Source organism: Fundulus heteroclitus, chromosome 7, assembly GCF_011125445.2.
Source record: "Fundulus heteroclitus isolate FHET01 chromosome 7, MU-UCD_Fhet_4.1, whole genome shotgun sequence".
Classification (NCBI taxonomy): Eukaryota; Metazoa; Chordata; class Actinopteri; order Cyprinodontiformes; family Fundulidae; genus Fundulus; species Fundulus heteroclitus.
Window position 1 is genome coordinate 32,291,320 of NC_046367.1, and position 18,246 is coordinate 32,309,565.

At 37.7% G+C, this 18,246-nt stretch overlaps 1 protein-coding gene and 1 long non-coding RNA gene across 4 annotated transcripts in view; one reads left to right on the top strand and one right to left on the bottom strand.

The window, feature by feature from the left end:
* The window catches only part of edar (ectodysplasin A receptor), a 71,797-nt gene that overhangs the window by 46,412 nt on the left and 7,139 nt on the right, over positions 1-18,246 (top strand). The window lies entirely within an intron of this gene.
* LOC118563742 lies at positions 1,454-6,854 on the bottom strand. 2 transcript variants are annotated; one of them, XR_004931404.1, is made up of 6 exons: positions 6,753-6,854; positions 5,509-5,651; positions 5,329-5,412; positions 3,810-3,893; positions 3,614-3,709; positions 1,454-1,515 (listed from the first exon to the last, which is right to left on the bottom strand). It is a non-coding gene; the product is annotated as an uncharacterized LOC118563742 (long non-coding RNA). The 2 variants fall into 2 exon arrangements; XR_004931405.1 differs by lacking the exons at positions 1,454-1,515; positions 3,614-3,709; positions 3,810-3,893 and adding an exon at positions 3,915-4,181.

Sequence of the window (18,246 nt, forward strand, 5' to 3'; positions counted from 1 at the left end):
TGTGTGTGTGTGTGTGTGTGTGTGTGTGTGTGTTCTTACGCACCTATACAACAGTGGACCTTGGCGTGGTTACACAGTCACAAAGAGGGGACTACAAAGCAAACAGGGGACATTTTTCAGGTCCCCTGTTTGACATGCTTTAAATCAGGTCCAAATCATCTCTAAATCCCTTTCGGACATTTTTTTTAATTTTTGCAAAGAGTGGACCTGAAAGTGTGTGAGTGTTAATGACTATACTCAGCAGTGCCTCTGCTGGATAAGGCATAGTTTAACAACTTATTCACACATGTCGTTTACACACACACACCATTATAATATGAATGGGTTGTGGCCCAAAGGAGTCTTGTAGACTGTAGAGGGTCAATTATGCAAATTACTTAAGAAGGAAGTCTCTTGAAACATAGTTTGATCTTTTTTTTTCTTTTCTTGTGTTTTAGCTAAACTTTGTATTAAAATAAAGCATTCAAAATCAGAAAAGTAAAATTGATTTTGATTCTAAAAATGTCAACAACAAGAAATAGAAACACGACGAGGATAGAATCAGAGATAAAATATTCAGTGAATACCTTTTGTATTAAATAATTATTCAAGAATAATGGCACATCTGACTTTGGCCACAGCTTTAAACCTGCATTTAGAAATGCACATTTTAGATATTGATTCCAATTCCAAAAACAGAGATCACCCTTGTCCTGTGTGGAATAATAGAAGTCCACTGTTTGCTGGTACACAATGACACAAGTTCCCTTTTAGATAGCATGGGGTGATACTGACTCTACCAATTGTGTGAAAATAAAAAGAAGCTAACCTACCCCTATAAAACACTATACTTTATTTGCGAAAAGGCATTATTTACACAATATAAAGGCTGAGTTTTAGTAAATGAGAATTAAGTAAGATACTTTGTTACTTTTTATTATTACAAGTATTTGGCATCTGTCTTTACAGCTTTAAACATGTTTAGTCCTACAGTACTAAAATGACAAGTTTTCACAAGGACTTGATGTCAATATTTTTTTTAATTGTATTTGTGTACTTTGGTATACATGTAGGTTTTTTGGGTTCCTAGCATTGATGCTCAAAATGTCCAGTATAATTCTCAGTACTTTTGGAGCCTGTTTCTCTTTGCTGTTATTTTGTTGTACATACAGTATTTTACAGCTTTCCAGTCTCTGTCATTATCCCTTAGAATCTGATTTTCATCTATGCATCTCTGACAGTGCACTTTTCCAGGCATCTTCATTTCTTTCAGGAAGTCTTTGAAATGGCTTTCAACAATGTCTCCCTCAGTCTTTGACCAGGGCCTTCTGGATTTTCCTGTAAACAAATCATTAAAGTTACTAAAGGTATGGATAAATGAAAGTGACATATTATGTCAACAAATGTAAAGAGATTACATATGTACATTTTTCTTTAGTCAATGATTTAACATACCTTTTTTAATTTTATTAATGCCACCCATTTTGTTTTTAGAAATGGCTGCCCCTTCTTCAGGAGGTTCTTCCTCTGAGTGTACTGGAATAACAAATATGGCAATATTTATAATTGACTGAAGTGGTTTGATTTTTATTTAACCAGGATATGGTTCCATTGAGACAACATTTTTCCAATAGTCCTGGCCAAGAGGCATCAATAATTATATACAGAAAAAGTTATATTGTTGAAAGAAAACAACAAACTATAAAAACAGGTACATTTTATTTAAATTAGCCTCAAAACCTTGTTGCTTTGAACTAAGAAAGGTTCAGTTAATTTTAATGAAGGAAGTTCTATTAGGAGTGTGCTGAATGATCAAGAGTCTTCTTGCCCAACTCAGTCTGGGCAAGGGACAGAAAAAAGCAGCAAACTGTGAATGAAAATTATACTAGTCGGAATTTCTCAGTGCAATTGGAGTACAGATATAGGATGGCAGAAGTACAAGAAATGCTTTGTAAATGAATGTTATCCAGTGGGAATTACTACCACCAGACAAATCAGGCCACCTTCACACTGAATATAAATCACAAAGGGGTATTGTCATTTTTCAGTTTGTGTTGAACCTTAGAGAAGAGAGATAAAGGGACTCTAGCATCCTAAGACTTTGAGATATACAAAAGATCTCCATAGTCCAACACAGACATCCAAATTACAGTAAAAACTTCCTGTTTATCCACACTAAAAATTATTTCTAGGGGCTCGGCTACCAAGTCAGCTGACATTAAATACAAAGACTCTATTAAATGACATCCCTTAGATTTTCTATTTTCCAAAAAATTGAGTGCTTCAAGTACATCAACAGCAGGGAAAGGTGCCAAATTTTAATCCTCACCAAACAAAACTGGATAGGTTTTCTTTTGTTATGATGCAGCAGAAACAGTCCATTTGGAATAAAATAAAAATCCAAATTGTATAAAATGCCTGTGAAAGAAGCAGAAGGGGTCCTATATCACCCAACAGTTAAGATAAGATAAGATAAGCTTTATTGATCTCACAATGGAGAATTATTTTTGTCACTAAAGGAGCTGCTCAGCTCCTCTACAGTCTGGTGCAGGGGGTGGAAGGTGTTGTCCATGATGGATGTGAGGTTGGACAACACCCTCCTCTCAGCCACTTCCTCCACAGAGTCCAGAGCGCAGCCCAGGACAGAAGTGGCCTTCCTCACCAGCTTATTCAGCCTCATTCTGTCCCGCTCTGTGCTGCCAGGAGCCCAGCAGACGACAGTGTAGAGAAGAGCTGAGGCCACCACAGAGTCATAGAAAGTTTTTAGCAGGGGCCTGCTCACACCTAAGGACCTCAGCCTCCTCAGGAGGTAGAGGCGGCTCTGGCCCTTCTTGTATAGAGCGTCGTTGTTATGAGTCCAGCCCAGTTTATTGTTGACGTGAACACCCAGGTATTTGAAACTCTCCACAGTTTCTATGTCCTGCCCCTGAATGTTCACAGGTTAGTGAGGTGGGGGTCTTCTCCTGAAGTTGATTACCATCTCCTTGGTTTTGCTGGTGTTTAGACACAGATGGTTCTTCTCCCACCAGTCCACAAAGTCCCTGATTACCGACCGGTCTTCAGCAGCCTGGGGGGTGGGATGCCGTCCGGTCCAGAGGCTTTCCTCTGTTTCAGCCTCGTCAGCTGACCTCTCACCTGCATTGGCGCGATTGTGAGGGGGGAGGCAGGCAGGGCCGAAGGTGTGGATGGGTCGGTCGTTGATAAGAATGGCGGTGGGGGTGTGTGGTAGATCTCTGGAGGGCTGGTGGTTGGAGACGTGTGGGGAGTTGATGGCAGGAAGGGGGCCAGTGTGGGGGGAGTCAAACCGGGTGAAGAATGTGTTCAACTCATCAGGTAGACGAGGTTGTGATCTGAGCGTCCCAGTGGGGAGAGGGGGGCGGAGGTGTAGGTGTTTTTAACATTGGTATAAAAAAGGTCCAGGGTTTTATTGTCCCTTGTTGTACACGTCACGTACTGGGTGAGCGTGCAGAGGGTGGAACGGAGGGAGGCATGGTTGAGGGAGTTATGCAACATTAATGTTTGGAAATTTCTACATAATAAGATTATTGATAAAGGATCATGAAAGTATCAACTCTTGACAATTTTTTTGAATATATTATTACATGCAGTGGAAAATATTAGACATATAACATACCGTTTTGAACTGATGGCAATGAGGGTTTCTTTGTGCCACAAATTTTCTTTGTTAAAGTAGATGCGTTTTCTTCAGAATGTGCTTCCTCCAAGTGTCCTTAAAAAACAGAGGGGAAAAATATTGTGGTTGAAAGTGATTTATTTTCTAACATTCCTCACTACATGCAATGACATTTTTAGAGTGATATCATTCATACTCATGTCAACTGATGGCAGTGATGATTTCTAGCCAACAATTTTTTTTGTTGAATTGGATGCATTTTCTTCAGAATTTGGTCGCGCTGAAATAACACAGACAGCAATTTTTATAGTTGAATAAAGTAATTTACATTGTTAGTGTTATACACTGCATGCAACCTAAGATCTTGCCTTCTTGACATGTGGTAGTACTCTGCACAGACTGGACATCTGCATCTGAGTCGCAATACTCCTCTTGAGCTGCAACATGTTTATAAATACTCATCCCTCAGGTTAGTGCCAGTCATTTCTTGGTGAATACTGAGTATACTCTCTAAGTTATCCATCTCATCTGTTGTTTGTGTACTGGTATGTGATGAACAGAGTATGTCCTGTGAAAACATTGGAAGAATTCATAAATATTAGGGAGGCTGGTATTTAACAGGTTCTTGCAATATCTCTCACATTTCTCTCCATGTATCACTGACTGACTGTTAAATAAGTGTTATTAATAGGTGGCAAATAGGTCCTAATAATTTATTTTTATATATATATATATATATATATATATATATATATATATATATATATATATATATATATATATATATATACTGTATGCATTTAAATCAGAATGTGTAGTTATAAATATATTTTTCCACATGGTAATCCAAAGTATCTGATAATTTTATTTTTATGCATCCATAAAGATTTGTATTTAAAAAGTAATTTGACAAGCTACAAACAATTTGATAAGTTCCAATTTTTTTCACACAATTTACAATTTTTGTGTTCTCTAATTACATATATGAGTTAAAATTCTGCTGTGTGTCTATCCAAATGCCCTTATTGAGTAGGTACACTTTAGCCAAAACAGAAGTGCATCAGTGGTTACCATGATACGTTCTGCTCAAATAGTGCAGTCAGTAAGGAAGAAGATAGGAAAAGGAGCCTGAATACTTTGTGAATACTAGTCTGACTAGTCTGCCAGTCTGTCGCAGGGCAACACAGAGACAAACAGGACCAACCATTCTCGCACACACTCACACCTAAGGAGAATTTAGAGGAGCCAATTAACCTAACTGTCATGTTTTTGGACTGTGGGAGGAAGCCAGAGTACCCGGAAAGAACCCACGCATGCACAGGGAGAACATGCAAACTCCATGCAGAAAGACCCAGGGTTGGATTTGAACCCAGAACCTTCTTGCTGCAAGGCAACAGTGCTAATCTCAGCACCACTGTGCAGCCCAGATTTTATACAAGATTATACAAAAATCCTTTATACAGACACAAATTCCTATCTATAAACACATAAAGATAAAATTCTCACATAGTTTGGTTCACAATGTGGAAAAACTGCAACTACATATTTAAATTTAGAAAGCACAAAATATGAGTGAACTTTGGTCCCTAAGAGTCATATTCAATAAACATGAGCAATTTATACATTACAGTCAAATCTCTGCCAATGATAAGTATTGTCATACAGTAAATAGACGTAATTGTACACACCACTACTTGGGACTTGAAAAAACTTACTGTATGTGTATCTTGTCCTTGGTTTTTTACTTCATGGTGTTGTTCTGTTTGTTCTCCTGGAACATTTTTCTGCTCTGACTGGATCTGGAATGAAAAACACACATTATCCATAGTATTGCAGCAAACAAGAAAAGCACAGCAAAACATTTTATATAAAACCATGCATGAATGCATCCTTACCATTTCACCAATGCATAATTCCTCTGGAATGTGACTCAGGTGAGTGTCAGTCATTTCTGGGTAAACACAGATAACACTCTGTGAGATGTCTGTGAGATCTTTTCTGGTAGTTGTGGACTGCTATGCGATGAATGGAGTTGGTCCTGTAAAAACATTGGTAGAAATCAAAGTACATACTATTTACCAAATACCATTTAGGCCCCTGACTGCTTTGTGTAATTATCAGTTGTATTTTCTGTGAAAAAATACCCTGTAAATATCAAGTCTGCTATATATTATGTGATGTTACTTTAAAATGTGTTTATTTTTTATTTACAGTAATTTCACCATGGTAACACATTGTGACAACAAAGTTTTCTTGATTCAGGATTCCTGACATGCTGTGTTTAAAGACATTTTTAAAATCTAGCATTTTAAATATTTTTTTTAGTTCATTACAGGTTTCTACTTAGAACATTGATACCACATCTCTGTGTTGAAGGGGGTGGTCACAGTTCTGTAGCAGCACAGCCATTAATCACATTTGCATCAGAACAACAGGCCTGCAAACATGTTTGCACCTCACCCCTCCCCCTTCCCATTCCAGCATGCTTTCAGCTCAAAACAGAAAATAAGTATTGGCACAATGGAAGTATACAATTGTAAGTTTCTGTAAAACAAAAATTTACAAACTAGAGATAAAAACCCCTGGATGGAAAAAAAAACTTTTATGGTCTAATGTATATAATTAACAAATTGCAAAATTATGTTTCCTGACACTCCTAAAAAATTCAGGTGAAAACTAATATTAAATAGGTCCTCTGGATGCATTTGTCTTTATTGAAATGTTTTATCTCTTTTCCAAGACACTTCTTACGTCTGTGGGGTTATTGATAAACCCAGCCTTGTAAGCAGTGGCTTTGATTTCAACAAAGTTTCAACAAAGAAGAACCCATCCAGAGGACCTAATCCTTGTAATTTTACTCACAAATGAAGGTACACAAATACTGGAAATCCTATAAAGCATTAACTTACATTTTTCCACAGTGTTATCCAAAATGTCAGATGATTTTATCTTTCTACATATATACAGACCTGTACTACCATGACAAACTATGTCTTTAGAACATTTTGGGCAAAATCTTACATGGCAATATATCACATACTGTAATACTAAGCTGGTGTACAAGGGCTGAATTGAAATGTTATACCTGTATAACACAGAAAACTCCAGAGAGTCTGATATACTAATTTAACAAACATACCTTTCTCCTTGTTGATGAATCTTTTGTAAAATGTGTCTTTATCCCTCCCAGAAGAAGTGAAATGCAAAGCTTCTGTTTCTGGACAAACCCTTTTATGTCTCATTTTTCTCTAAAATATTTAGGAACAATCACATGGCAAGTGGTTAACTAGGGAGAGTTTGTAAAAGATAACAAAGCGATGTATATATGATAAAAACATTCATTAGAAGTTAGTTAAAATGTGAACCTTACCTTGTTGTGGTTTGACAGATGTAGATAAAAAGTTTCAAAAGTAACCTAGGTAAATTTGCCTACCTATTGGAAGGCAAGATGTATACATAATAAGATTAAAATGGCTGCAAAAGGAGAAAAAACTCTCAATTGTGACTTTTGTCGCAACTGTTTCACAAGCCTCAAAAGAAGAAATTCGTCTTCTGCCCTGAAAATATACCCACAATCCTGACAACTTGCCTGGACAAGGATTGGTTTTTAGAAATGTGATGTGGATGACCATGACTGGGAACCTGAAACAGAGGGCTCCAATTATGAGGAGTTATAAGTTAATATCTAATATATTTGTAGTACATAACATTTAAATTTTTTAATCGAATATCTCTAAAATTTCAAATCCTAAAAAAAACCTAGAAAAACAGAAATTCCAAACCCATTATTACCAACTGTTAGTGAATCTGCTTGTCTGGATTGGTTTCTAAAAGCTTTAGTCTTGTAAATGTTTCTTCTTTGGGATGGATGTATGGATTGGAATGAAAACACCAGCACATTTCCCCTGTGTTTGGACGTAAAGAGTTGTCTTTTAATAGACCCCTTGCAACCACGTGACTCCGTTACCCAGAACCCCTTGCGTGGCGGCCATATTGGTTGGCACGCCATTTGACGAAATGACGAGTTCTCCAGGTATTTTTCTTCTTTAGATAACGTATCACAAGATCGTTTTAAGAGTAAGTTGATGGTTGATGGTATCAGATTGCCAGATCCACACAGCAAAAGCCTGAACAGACGGAGCGAGTCTGTGAAATGCTGGCCAGGGGTTACGTACCGCGATACAGCTGCTTTATAAACACGGCAGGCCAGTACGGACAAGAGAGCACGAAAGCCATGAAACCACTGGACGGCTGCAATTATTTTATATCAGGAAAAAGGCTCCAGCAACCCCCGCAACGCCATGAGGGATTAAGCGGGTCAGAAAATGGATGGATGGATGTTCAGACATGTTTGTGTAACAGCAGAAAGCAGAGAGGAAGACCCGCCCGGTAGGTTAAAAAAACATCACTCACTACGGATTATTTTGGTGTTTTTGTCTTGTTAAAATGGGTGGGGGTGTCGGCGACATTGCAGCGTAAACATAGAAGTACTAGCGCCCGTGAACGGCCGGAGGGGAGGTGGCGATCGTTACACTGGCCCGAGAGCCGCCGCTGTCTGAAGCAGCAGACAGCGGCGGCTCTCCGGCCCGTGTAGCGATCGCTACACGGGCCGGAGAGCCGCCTATGCCGCCGCGGCTGCTGCCTCCGCCGCCGGACAGCCGCCGCTGTCTGCTGCTTCAGACAGCGGCGGCTGTCCGAAGCTACACGGGCGGCTCTCCGGCCCGTGTAGCTTCAGACAGCCGCCGCTGTCTGAAGCTACACGGGCCGGAGAGCCGCCGCTGTCTGAAGCAGCAACAGCTACACGGGCCGGAGAAGCCGCTGTTGCTGCTTTAGACAGCGGCGGAGGGGAGGTAGCTATCGCTACACGGGCCGCTTCTCCGGCCCGTGTAGCGATCATCACCTCCCCTCCGCTGCTATTTAAGTAGAACAATGAGCAGAATTAAGTTGTATTTACCGGAGATGAAGTGTAGACTGCAAATTCTCTCGTAGTATGTTGGCTCCCCCAGTCCATTGGGAGGGTCTGCCTGCGCTCTTTTCATTGAAAATATCCAATACTTTCTTCTTTCCTCATCCTTCGGTAAACGACAGAAACGTACATCTAACGATTTGGAATGCCTCTCTGTGCAACCCGGAGCACAACAAGTCATAGGCATTGCTTAGATTCCAAAAATAAACTAACTAAAAGTACACTCTAAATCACCCGTTTTGTCATGTAGTAGACGGGCTGTCAGGCTAGCCTGCCCACCAAGATGGAGGCGCGCACCCCCGATCACGTGACTGTGACGTCAGATGCAAGGGGTCTATTCAGGAATGGTCCTTCGGCACATCAACATTAACATGCCGATTAAAGTACCCTACCTAAAGGTTGCTATTGTTCAGCTGGAGTACTGTGACGGAGGTTGTGGTCACCTGTACCAGAGTGTGAATTGCTTAGAAACTGACTTGATTTTAGACTCTATGCATTGAAAGCTCAAGTCTTAAGCCTCTTCCAAACCTTTTGTTTGGAGTTTTAAACAGTTTGGTCTATATCGCAGTACTGACAAGCAAATCTAAACTTATATTCTTATTTTGTAGTGACCTTGAAAATGTGGCAAATCTTTGCTCATTAGCTCAACAGAAGTTTATCATTTCCGAAAGTTGCTTGAGAACCCTGTTTGCAATTTGTGTTGTGTTTAGGAGCCAGCATAGTGACAATGAAGCAGGTTAGGGGTACTGTTGGCTGTTAAAAGTGTCTGTAAGAACACAGAGGCAACTTGATGGTCGCGGCTGCCACCATGCTCAGTGGGTGTTACCCAAAAACTGCCATGAACCTTTTCTGGCATATAAATATCTCCATTTATAAGATGAAGACATATTTTATTCTGTAGCACAGCTATTTGATAACTGCCATCCAAAAACTTTGGAGCACCAAGCAACAGGCCTTGATAAAGGCATAAATCAAAACATGGCAGCTACTCCTTAAAGAATATTAGGATAGGATAATATAATAATATGGTCATGACTTCAACAACACATCTAGCACACTTTGAGCATTGCCTGCCATGAAAATCAAGTTTAATTAAAATTGCCTATTTTCTAGACATCTACAAGAAGCTTGCTCTGGTGGCTAGGAAGCCAAAGAGTACTTTTATGATGCTGTGGGCTTGCTCTATTTTGGACCACCTGAAGAGTCCCCGCTTCATTCTGGAGATCAAGCTGTAGATTCAGGTTCAAACTGGTAAGGTTAAACACCCATTCCTCCCACATAATCTTTTAGCATTTCTTTGTAATAGGGTGTGGGCGTCATGACGTAATGGCGTACCGTGCATGTGACCTCACCATCTCAAGAGCAACGCCCCTTGCCGCTTTGGTAGGACAAACAGGTAGAGAGCGCCCGTAGCCACCAGCCATTACACCATTACAGAAACAGCGATATGACCGACTTTGCAGCCGTTAAACTTTCGCAAGACGATGTCCCAGGCGCACGGTTTACTGGTCGAACTGTCGAAGAACACACCAAGCTTCAGCTCAAACGATAGCTTGAGTGTCGAGGGCTTAAAAAGACTGGAAAACGGGCCGAGTTGATCGAACGGTAAGTCGTTGTTGTTTTTTTCCTGCTCTGCGTTCATGGTGTCGTCTGCCGTTTTTTTTCTGTTTGTAATCACCGTCCAGGAATCGGTATATGTTGCCAATAGGTAGCTACAAAACAACTGTTTACATCTCAGAATCTTTCCCTTAAGAAATTCCAGCTGTACCTCTCCAGCTGAAATGATGACAAAACAAACAATCATGGTCAATTTAGGGACCTAAACCAATATCGCGAGGCAGGATAGACACGCAGACATGACAAAAGTGTAACAAAGGATGGCTCATTTCATCGTGAGCTGTTCGATGTATGATAAGATTTAAGCTTCAATAAAACACCAAAAAACTCTTACCTGTTCACTACTTGATGTTGCTGGAATTGGGTCAGGATGTTCTTCGGTTGGGCCCTTTCCTCCAACAAAATGCTTGCTACATATGTACGTCAATTTGGTAACTTTTTCCGGGTTGAACTGTTGTGTAGGCCGACCGCACCGGTGTACCCAGCGCACACATTTCTCCTTGGCAGTCTTGAATTTCGGGAAATTAATGGAGAAAACATCCTTCATATGCGGCCGATCAGCGTACCTCGAGTCGCTGTTGCACGTTCCATAGCAACAATGTTTAAAAACCATGGTCTTAGACTTGGAAAAAGCAGTCGTTTTACCGAGTAAAACCAAGGGTAACGCACAGCTCTTTTACAGCGAAACAGCAGAGGACACATCAAGCTTGCCCTACCGCTTACCACGTGATATGACGTCTCGTGATGTCACATTCTAAAAATAGCATTACTTTGCGTGGCCGCCATGTAGATTGCCTCCTTTACCGCTACTCAGACTGCTGGCTATGACTACCGCGTACTGTACTCCCTTTGCTGTATTGTGGGCTGTAACAGCGCAACACATGATCGCCATGGGAAAAACATAGAAAATGGGTTAACTTTCCACCGCTTTCCTGCCTGGAGGCGCAACCACGGAGTCGTCAGCTCGCTTGGATCGTGGCTTTAAGACGACCGAACATAACTTTCCACAGTATCCCAATGTCAATGAGAGTGTGTTCCCTGCATTTTCATTCTGGTAAGTTAAAGATGCACGGTTTTATTTTATAGCCTACATTGTTTCTTTCCTTCAACCGCGACACCACATACATGCACATAAATACTAAAACGGCAGCGGGAAAAGGCTCAAATATATGAGAAACCCGGAGGGTTTAGGGAGGGTTGGCAGTTAACGTTACTAACTACACCTTTGAAACACATAGCAGCCAGTTAAAAGTACATTACATGCGTGAGTGGTTGTTAGCACTAACGGTTAGCAGTTACTAAACTAGCAGGTGCCAGAGCCTGTCAGAGCACAGCTTACCTTTGTACGAGTTACTGTGTTCCCACTGTTTGCTGGCTTTATGATCTGCAGCTCCTGAACCCATCCATTCGTGAACTGCACATGAGACTCCAAGGACTTGTAGCTACGGAACTGTTCTGAAGTATAGGTGCTCACACCACAAACAAGGTCAAAATTCCAGTCCCTGGCTTCTCTATTTAATGTGTCCCGGTAAATTCCAGATCCTTTTCAGGATTTAAACATCTTTTTTTTATCTATTCTTTCTCAACTCTACTTCTACGTCTCTTCGTTCAACGTTGTCAGAGTTATGTTAACGTTCGCGTAGCCATCAACATGGTCGCCACGTGCCACAATGCAATGCGGAACCCAAGCCCTATAGATATGAGAAGTGCTGTCATTCACTGCTTGACTGCTACTCTTGCTAGGGGTGGAGCAGCTGATATAATTATCTCCACCCACAGAAAGATGCACTATTGAACTTTTTGACAAAAATTTAAAAAAAGAGGCAATCTTGTTTCAGGCTTTGGAAATCAATCCCAATAATGTTCATTTTATGCTCTTCCTGGTAGATCAATATTTTCAAATTTGATTTAAATTCTTCCTTAAGAGAAAACATGTTTCATTATGTACCGGTGAACAATATTTCTGTACTGCAGATTGATGAAAAAATACATTGTAAAACTGATTTTTTTATATTAATAAAATACTATACAATGAATCGTGTGGCTGACCATTTTATTCAAAATATTTATTTAGTACAAAATACTTTTGGCTCGGGGTTATGTTTTTCGCTGTAAAAATAACAGGTCATATAGAATAGTTATATGAATTTAGGATTTTGGCTGGATTGTGGCATGTGACTATCGCTGTAGACCATTTAAATGGGGACTTATATCATTATGTGCCAGCCAACAGTGGACTCCTTTCATTTAATGCCATACAAGAGGAGACTGTCTATTCTGTAGGCCTAAAGGAAATTTTAATGACAGCTTGACAGTACAGTAATGCCTCATATATTTATTTGGGTAGCACTTTATTTGAACCTTAATACTAGTAATAGAATATACTACAGCTGTGTGTGAAGAGAGTGCTTTATTGAATGAAATTTCTTATGTTATTGTCTTCACTTTTTTCATTCATGCTATAGTTTGGATGGCAAATAAACTTCTTACTGAAAGGATACCTACTTAACTATTTCCTGAAATTACTATATAAATAAATCACTTTAAAATCAGTACCTTAAACATGCCCAAATACCCTCAAGAAAGTGTTATGGCAATGTGGTTAAAAATAGTAAAGAGGATCTATTCAAAATGTTTACATCACCATTCCACACATACAAATGGCAAATGAAAGCTGGGACTTATAATTATTATGCAAACCCGTTTTTTTGGCAGTAAAATATAAAGTATTATTGGCTGGATTTTGGCATGTGACTGTCGCTGTAGACCATTTAAAAGGGGACTTATATCATTATGTGCCAACCAACAGTGGACTCGTGTCATTTAATGCCATACAAGAGGAGACTGTCTAAACTCTAGGCCTAAAGGAAATTTTAAAGACAGCTTGACAGTACATTAATGCCTCATATATTTATTTGGGTGGCACTTTATTTGAACCTTAATACTAGTAACAGAATATACTATACTTGAGCCTATACATTATTATAGACATATATTATCAAGTTGTGTGTGAAGAGAGTGCTTTATTGAATGAAATTTCTTATGTTATTGTCTTTAATTTTTTCATTCATGCTATAGTTTGAATGGCAAATAAACTTCTTACTGAAAGGATACCTACTTAACTATTTCCTGAAATTACTATATAAATAAATCACTTTAAAATCAGTACCTTAAACATGGCCAAATACCCTCAAGAAAGTGTTATGGCAATGTGGTTAAAAATAGTAAAGAGGATCTATTCAAAATGTTTACATCAGCATTCCACACATACAAATGGCAAATGAAAGCTGGGACTTTATATTTTACTGCAAAAAAAAAACGGGTTTGTGTAATAATTATAAGTATTATTGGCTGGATTTTGACATGCGACTGTCGCTGTAGACCATTTAAAAGGGGACTTATATCATTATGTGCCAACCAACAGTGGACTCCTGTCATTTAAAGCCATACAAGAGGAGACTGTCTAAACTCTAGGCCTAAAGGAAATTTTAATGACAGCTTGACAGCACATTAATGCCTCATATATTTATTTGGGTAGCACTTTATTTGAACCTTAATACTAGTAACATAATATACTACACCTGAGCCTATAAATGTATTATAGACATATATTATGAAGTTGTGTGTGAAGAGAGTGCTTTATTGAATGAAATTTCTTATGTTATTGTCTTCACTTTTTTCATTCATGCTATAGTTTGAATGGCAAATAAACTTCTTACTGAAAGGATACCTACTTAACTATTTCCTGAAATTACTATATCAATAAATTACTTTAAAATCAGTACCTTAAACGTGTCCAAATACCCTCAAGAAAGTATTATGGCTATGTGGTTAAAAATAGTAAAGAGGATCTATTCAAAATGTTTACATCACCATTCCACACATACAAATGGCCAATGAAAGCTGGGACTTTACATTTTACTGCCAAAAAACGGTTTGTGTAATAATTATAAGTATTATTGGCTGGATTTTTGCATGTGACTGTCACTGTAGACCATTTAAAAGGGGACTTATATCATTATGTGCCAGCCAACAGTGGACTCCTGTCATTTAATACCATACAAGAGGAGACTGTCTATTCTGTAGGCCTAAATGAAATTTTAATGACAGCTTGACAGTACATTAATGCCTCATATATTTATTTGGGTAGCACTTTATTTGAACCTTAATACTAGTAAAAGAATATACTACACTTGAGCCTATACATTTATTATAGACATATATTATCAAGTTGTGTGTGAAGAGTGTGCTTTATTGAATGACAATTCTTATGTTACTGTTTTCACTTTTTTCATTCATGCTATAGTTTGAATGACAAATAAACTTATTACTGAAAGGATAACTACTTAACTATTTTCTGAAATTACTATATCAATAAATCACTTTAAAATCAGTACCTTAAACATGTGCAAATACCCTCAAGAAAGGGTTATGGCAATGTGGTTAAAAATAGTAAAGAGGATCTATTCAAAATGTTTACATCATCATTCCACACATACAAATGGCAAATGAAAGCTGGGACTTTATATTTTACTGCCAAAAAACGGGTTTGCGTAATAATTATAAATATTATTGGCTGGATTTTTGCATGTGAATGTCGCTGTAGACCATTTAAAAGGGGACTTATATAATTATGTGCCAGCCAACAGTGGACTCCTGTCATTTACTGCCATACAAGAGGAGACTGTCTAAACTCTAGGCGTAGTAACAGAATATACTACACTTGAGCCTATACATTATTATAGACATATATTATCAAGTTGTGTGTGAAGAGAGTGCTTTATTGAATGACATTTCTTATGTTATTGTTTTCACTTTTTTCATTCATGCTATAGTTTGAATGACAAATAAACTTCTTACTGAAAGGATAACTACTTAACTATTTTCTGAAATTACTATATCAACAAATCACTTTAAAATCAGTAACTTAAACATGTCCAAATACCCTCAAGAAAGTGTTATGGCAATGTGGTTAAAAATAGTAAAGATGATCTATTCAAAATGTTTACATCAGCATTCCACACATACAAATGGCAAATGAAAGCTGGGACTTTATATTTTACTGCAAAAAAACGGGTTTGTGTAATAATTATAAGTATTATTGGCTGGATTTTGACATGCGACTGTCGCTGTAGACCATTTAAAAGGGGACTTATATCATTATGTGCCAACCAACAGTGGACTCCTGTCATTTACTGCCATACAAGAGGAGACTGTCTAAACTCTAGGCGTAGTAACAGAATATACTACACTTGAGCCTATACATTATTATAGACATATATTATCAAGTTGTGTGTGAAGAGAGTGCTTTATTGAATGACATTTCTTATGTTATTGTTTTCACTTTTTTCATTCATGCTATAGTTTGAATGACAAATAAACTTCTTACTGAAAGGATAACTACTTAACTATTTTCTGAAATTACTATATCAACAAATCACTTTAAAATCAGTAACTTAAACATGTCCAAATACCCTCAAGAAAGTGTTATGGCAATGTGGTTAAAAATAGTAAAGATGATCTATTCAAAATGTTTACATCAGCATTCCACACATACAAATGGCAAATGAAAGCTGGGACTTTATATTTTACTGCAAAAAAACGGGTTTGTGTAATAATTATAAGTATTATTGGCTGGATTTTGACATGCGACTGTCGCTGTAGACCATTTAAAAGGGGACTTATATCATTATGTGCCAACCAACAGTGGACTCCTGTCATTTACTGCCATACAAGAGGAGACTGTCTAAACTCTAGGCGTAGTAACAGAATATACTACACTTGAGCCTATACATTATTATAGACATATATTATCAAGTTGTGTGTGAAGAGAGTGCTTTATTGAATGACATTTCTTATGTTATTGTTTTCACTTTTTTCATTCATGCTATAGTTTGAATGACAAATAAACTTCTTACTGAAAGGATAACTACTTAACTATTTTCTGAAATTACTATATCAACAAATCACTTTAAAATCAGTAACTTAAACATGTCCAAATACCCTCAAGAAAGTGTTATGGCAATGTGGTTAAAAATAGTAAAGATGATCTATTCAAAATGTTAACATCAGCATTCCACACATACAAATGGCAAATGAAAGCTGGGACTTTATATTTTACTGCAAAAAAACGGGTTTGTGTAATAATTATAAGTATTATTGGCTGGATTTTGACATGCGACTGTCGCTGTAGACCATTTAAAAGGGGACTTATATCATTATGTGCCAACCAACAGTGGACTCCTGTCATTTAATGCCATACAAGAGGAGACTGTCTAAACTCTAGGCCTAAAGGAAATTTTAAAGACAGCTTGACAGTACATTAATGCCTCATATATTTATTTGGGTGGCACTTTATTTGAACCTTAATACTAGTAACAGAATATACTACACTTGAGCCTATACATTATTATAGACATATATTATCAAGTTGTGTGTGAAGAGAGTGCTTTATTGAATGAAATTTCTTATGTTATGGTCTTCACTTTTTTCATTCATGCTATAGTTTGAATGGCAAATAAACTTCTTACTGAAAGGATACCTACTTAACTATTTCCTGAAATTACTATATAAATAAATCACTTTAAAATCAGTACCTTAAACACGCCCAAATACCCTCAAGAAAGTGTTATGGCAATGTGGTTAAAAATAGTAAAGAGGATCTATTCAAAATGTTTACATCAGCATTCCACACATACAAATGGCAAATGAAAGCTGGGACTTTATATTTTACTGCAAAAAAAAAACGGGTTTGTGTAATAATTATAAGTATTATTGGCTGGATTTTGACATGCGACTGTCGCTGTAGACCATTTAAAAGGGGACTTATATCATTATGTGCCAACCAACAGTGGACTCCTGTCATTTAAAGCCATACAAGAGGAGACTGTCTAAACTCTAGGCCTAAAGGAAATTTTAAAGACAGCTTGACAGTATATTTATGCATCATATATTTATTTGGGTAGCACTTTATTTGAACCTTAATACTAGTAACAGAATATACTACAGCTGAGCCTTTGAAGTTATTACAGACATATATTGACAACTTGTGTTATAACAGAGTGCTTTATTGAGATATTTTAAAACAATAAGTTATTGTTTTCACCTTTTTCCTCCATGCTATAGTTTGAATGATACATTATATTTATTAGACAAAAAGATAACTATTTTCTGACTTGACTACATCCATGAATTACTTTAAAATTAGTACCCTAAATATGTCCAAATAGCCTTAAGAAAGTATTATAGTCCTTGCTTAAAATTAAAATAAGCACACTGGTTTTATAAAATGTTATATATTTGAAAGACATTATTTTGTTGGTAATACTGCAGCCCTTGATATCAATGCCAAATTACTTCTGAATTACAGTTTAAGCTTTATTTATTTGAAGTGATAGTGGTTTTTTATAAAATGCTTGGATCACAGAGAAAGGTAATCATTCAATAGAAGAAACTGGTGCACAGACAGATCCACTGCATTACAACAGAGGCCCCCTCTTGGATAAGTAGATGTCGTTTAAGAATCTAAGTCCCCTCTTTGCAATTTCTCTAAAAAGTAAAAAAAATAAATTTGAAGGTAATATAGTGTGAAAAGATCTTACAAGAAAATTTTGTATGATATTTATTTTACAATTAAATAACTAGAAACACATGTCCCCACTTGACAGTTTACACTGACAGTGCACTGTTTGCTAGATAGACGTGTATGTGTGTGTGTGTGTGTGTGTGTGTGTGTGTGTGTCTGTGTGCCGTAGGCTGACAGATATGCAGAGTGATGAGTGTATCGTGATGGAATGTGAAGTTTCCAAAGCTAAAGCCATATGTTGCTTTAGGCGCCATTTCTCCTGACAATGATGCTCTGTTCAATTTCACTTCCAGACTGACTGACTAACCACTTACATGTGGTGTGAAGAAAACACACACACACACACACACACACACACACGCTAATAACTGTAGCTGCAAATTTAATATAACTAAGAAAAGGAAGAGTTAAAGTAACACAACGGTGTGGTTGGTCGATTTTTGTTAAAAAGGCTAAACGTTCTTA